The sequence below is a fragment of the Micropterus dolomieu genome, linkage group LG14 (genome assembly GCF_021292245.1).
Source record: "Micropterus dolomieu isolate WLL.071019.BEF.003 ecotype Adirondacks linkage group LG14, ASM2129224v1, whole genome shotgun sequence".
Lineage (NCBI taxonomy): Eukaryota > Metazoa > Chordata > Actinopteri > Centrarchiformes > Centrarchidae > Micropterus > Micropterus dolomieu.
The window spans coordinates 13,711,770-13,716,815 of NC_060163.1; the positions used below are offsets into that span (position 1 = coordinate 13,711,770).

At 42.1% G+C, this 5,046-nt stretch overlaps 1 long non-coding RNA gene across 1 annotated transcript in view; it reads left to right on the forward strand.

The window, feature by feature from the left end:
* Window positions 1-1,385: 1,385 nt before the first annotated feature.
* Window positions 1,386-5,046, forward strand: part of LOC123983169 — an 11,681-nt gene continuing 8,020 nt past the window's right edge. The window contains exons 1-2 of the long non-coding RNA XR_006828145.1: window positions 1,386-1,500; window positions 1,659-1,751. This is a non-coding gene — a long non-coding RNA (uncharacterized LOC123983169). The remainder of the gene's footprint in view (window positions 1,501-1,658; window positions 1,752-5,046) is intronic.

Sequence of the window (5,046 nt, forward strand, 5' to 3'; positions counted from 1 at the left end):
GGCCGGCTCTTTGAGATATTTGGCATGCTAGATATCTGGCAGACATTGCCGATGTGTCAGAAATGTGTCAGGGAGCCGTTTTGACGCATCCTTGAGTAGTTCACACATAAGGACTGGCGACCACCGATCGATCACTGATTTACCCCTGATTACAGCCCCACGGTCACCAAGCTCGCTGACCGGCAAATCCGGCTTTAAATCGTCTAGTGTGAACTAGGCTTTACCTTACCTGACTTCAGTCCCAAAGTCATTGAGAAGTTTACCCAGAGAAAGTGTCGTGCTGTCTTTCTCCTCAAGTGAGCCCTCAGCTGTGGTGAGTGAAAGCATATTTTCTGTATCCTTAAAAGTTGTCTGTGCACTTTGTTGTGGCCTTCAGTGGTGTTGAGCTTGCTTATGGTCCTGTAGGCTCATTTGTTCTGAGCTTGGTTGTGTTGATTTAAGGAATTCTTAATTTAGGTTAATGACAGGCAAAGTGTAACTTGCATAATAGCTCTCTTTCTCTCTGTCAAGCCATTCCGTGGAATTGTAAGTATTGTAGTTGTACTGGTACAGCCTTTCTTTTGAAATGGTTGGTGACCCACCAATTATTTACATAAAAAAACGCCACTGTTGATGAAGCACGATCTGTTGGCATTTCCTCGCGTCTGGGTCATTCCAGCCTATTGTAGCTGTTTCTGCTGGGGTTTCTCAAAGCAGTTTGATCAGGAGTCAGGGCAGAGAAAGGGGTGGAGGGAAGAGATGCAGAATACGAGACTGAAGAAGAGGAGCTGGGACATGTGGGTATTTATGGAAATGCTGGTGATGATGTGGTTGATGTGTGGTCCCGCTCCTGAAACTCTGCTAATTAACTCCATGTAGTATGTGTGTTCGGTGAATTTGGGAGCCTTTCTCAAATGTATGCTTTGTGTGCGTGAGTGTGTCTGCATGTTTAACTGTGAATTGTAGGTACAGTTTGTGTCCAATTGTGTTAGTGTTAAGAATGCTTCACTGCTTGAGTGTGTGTGTGTGTGTGTGTGTGTGTGCATCTCAGCATGGAGAGAGGATAGAAGGAGCCTCAGTGGAGAACCACACAGGAGGTGAAGTGTGTTTTCGGAGCATATGTGTGTGTGTGGGCTTTTGTTGTTGTTGTTGTTTGTGGGGTCCACTATGCTTGTCGGGTCCAACAGCTTTGTGGGGACCAAAATGTTGACCCCATGTTGTTTTATGAGCTGTTTGAGGGTTAAAGCATGGTTTTAGAGTTATCATTAGAATTAGCTTATGATTAGATTAGGCATGTTGTAAAGGCCAACAGAGTAGTTAAGCACTATTTTGATTATAGCTACGCTATAAGGTTTTATTATTACGGTATCGGGCTTTTATTTTGATAACCAAAGAAACCGGAAGTAAAGTGACGTAAATGAACCTGGCAAAACGGCGGAAAGGACGAAAGAAAAGTCTGAAATGGTTCACGGAAAAACAGTTAAAACTACCAGGTTTAGCTTCGGTAAATTGGGGAACAAGGTTTGTAGAGTTAATGAGAAATATATTTGAGCTAGCTTACTGGAATTGTTTATCGTGTAATGTATAATTTGGTTATGCTATCGTATTGAAACTAATGTAATGAGCTGTGTAACGTTCGAAATGTGATGGTAATGCATGGTTTATTTGTTTTTACTCAGCTCTTACGTTGGTTGATGACAAGGAAAGCAATAAAAGTAATTTAACCATCAGTTCTGGCCTTCTCAACATTGACTGGATGCTACACATGTAGGGTAAGGAGGGAAGGCATTATGACAATGAGATGTCCCCATAGTATAGTGGAGTAAACATGTGTTTGTGTGTGTGTGTGTTACCTGTACTGTGGGAGGACTGAACCTCCCATGGCTGGATCAGTGGCTAACCACAGGGGATGAGGTGTCCATGAGTGAACTCCAGCATGACATGATGCATTTTATGGATCAGCTCTACAGAGATGGGAAATATGACATATTTCTCAAAGAAAGAGACCGTTATTGTGTAAATAAATGAAATTTCCTTTAAATGCACATTTGGTCTGCTGCTTAAGGGGATTTCAAAACCAGATTTGTTGGACAGACTGAGACTGGACTACAACAAAATCCTTGAGGACAGGGAAAGAAAGCCAAGCAGCTAACTGTTAAGATTAAAATTTAGGCTGGGTGGAGGGGTAACTATACTCAGTTACAATTTATGAAAGACCTTAAAGGAACATCAGACATTTTGGGAAATATGCTTATTTGCTGCAATGCCAAGACTTACATAAGAAGATCGAGACTACTCTGATAACTGTCCGTAAAATAGAAAGCTGGAGCCAGCAGGTATTTAGCTTATCTTAAAGACCAAAAACGGGGAAACAGCTGTCCTGGTTCTGTTCAAATGCCTTTCATACTATAAAACATTCTATGTTTTCTTTGTTTAATCTGTATAAAAGCATATTGCAAAAACGTCAATTTGCCATTTCACACGGGATTATGTGTGGGACTATTTCCTGAAGTCTTCTTGTGAGTTGCCAGGTAACCAGCGGAGACTCCAGGAAATCCTAGCTTCTGACCAAGATGTAGTCTGGCACAGAAGCCCCAGTAAAAGAGCTAATTATTGTTTTTACACTTTTTTTTCCTTCTCATCTAACATTCTGCAAGACAACGGAGAAGCATATTTCCCTTTAATGAAAAGGCAACTTATCAACATATTTCCAGGGGACTAAAGAAGGGCTATAATGTAGCCTCAGTGTAACTGAGAAAATAATAACTTAGACGACTGTGTATAAGGTGTGTACGAGGGCTGGCTTCTAATTTACTGTTTAATGTCTTGTAGGGCTTTATGAATGGATGGCATGTGCTTATAATCACTTTTACATTCTTGATGGATGGGATGCAAGCCAGCATTTCCATTGAGGGGGAGATTATTATTTATGCAATGTGAATCACAGGGGCACTTTTCACTTAAGAAAACGATAGGAACTGTTCCTGAAGGAATTTGCAATATAGAAAATAAATTCACCCTATTAATCACTTTAAATCTCATCCTAGCAGGTTGTGAGGGAAAAAAAGTGAGGTTACACGTGTGCAGCCATAGTAGGTGGATATGAGTTCAAATGCATGGGTGTATGTGTCCACATTGCAGGAGTGTACTGGTGATGATGATAAATTGCACAACAGTGGTTTTATCACTTTACAAGACTGACAGCTTATTTTAAGCCCTGCATCCCATCCATCACAATACCCCTAACTGATCAAAACAAACATACTGATTGGGCTTCCTTTCGGTGCATGAAAAAGCTGCCGTGGCATTGCAACGTGACCTCTGGGTCATGCTGAGACGGATTGGGGGCACACAACGCATCCAGCCAGCAGAAGTAGAAATCATCAGGGAGGCTGTGAAACAGCAGGGAAATGCTTTTGTGCATGACCCCTTGTCAAGAAGGGTCACAGTACAGAGTATTTTAAAAACATGTCAACGCGTATGGGCGTCATTATGGTAAACACACGCTAACGGGTGGAAATGGAGGGATCATGGTGATTTTTCTGGCCCGTAATAAACTCCCTTGATAGAAAATGCTTGTAATGGACTGTACTGAGGTGAGACGTGAAAAACAAGAAAAATATTGCAGCTATTGTGAACACCAGAGAGAATCCCCTCTGCTGCTGCTGGAATTGAGTTTCCATTGAAAATTGTTGATGTTGTATCACATTTATTACATCACTCTAATACATAAAAGAACAGAGGATCCTGCCAACACAAATCTCACTGAACATTTGTAGATATTAAGGAAAGGAAAGCAAATAATAAACAATTTAAATTATCTTCTGGACATTTCACCATTATATTTTCTACTAAACACACATATTGGCATTATAAAAAACATTAGCACAGATATAAAAGGCAAGACATCGTGCTGCTGACAGAAAATTACACTCCTGAGGAAAACCGAAGTACAGTGGAAGGAAATAAACAGAAGGTTTGGGACTGGGAGGAAGAGATGGCTCTTTGATGTCATGAAATTAAAAGTTTGTCTTGTCTGTGCCCGAGAAAACACTCGACTGTCTCCCTGCTCTGCAGATATGTGAAGATGTCCGGTATTCAGTTTTACTGTAAAAAGAGTGTGTTGGTGTCTCTGCACATGTGCACTAATACATGTCTCAGGGGGAGACTGTGTTAGTGCATGCATTTGTCAGGCTGCTCAGTAACGTGTCATCATGTATGTACAAGATAGAGTATAAATCCTTTGTGACAGTGCATGCTATATGCGTGCACTGACACATGCTTTGGAATTGAGTGAAACTGCTTGAGTTCATTCCTCAGGTCCTGGTGAGGGGGGTTAGCCGGTCAGTTAGCATAGCGGCTAGTGTCTCTGTCAGTCCAACACACTGACATGTGGAGTTCATCACATTACACAGACACCATCATTTTTAATCGCACTGAGATCCTGTCATCTGGACTGCAACAGAAGCCTGCAATTAAATTGTGATATTTTTCATGTTTACAGCCTGTGACTGTCATGATCCTGTCTGTGTGTCTTGTTTGGGAGTCTGAGTTTAGTTCCATGTCCTTAGTTCATGTTTTGGTAATCATTCCTTGTTTGTCCAACGAAGGTTAAAGTCAAGGGCAACTGGACTTGGTTGAAGATAGTGGAAGACGTTTCGTCCCTCATCCAAAGGACTTCTTCAGTTCTGACTGACTGGCAGGGAAACTCAGCTATTTAACCTCAGTGGGGTCGTTATCCCGGGTCATCGATACCGCTGGTTCGTTAGTGGTCCTGGTTGCTGTGACGACAGTCGTTACAGTCGTTAAGACTACCTGTGGCCAAGACTGAACGACCATCGTTGGTATCTTCACCTGAGGCCAATAGGTTACGTTTGTTGAGTTTCCTGGGAAGTGATGAAAGGACAGCATTGTAAGTGGGGAATAAGTGGTGGCGTAGACCCCCTCCCCTGTTCAATGACGGCTTCTCAACCCTGGTGTAGATGGCTTCCTTGACACCTCTTTCAAACCATCCATCTTCTCTGTCTAAAATGTGCACCTGGTGGTCCTCAAACGAGTGTCCTCTGT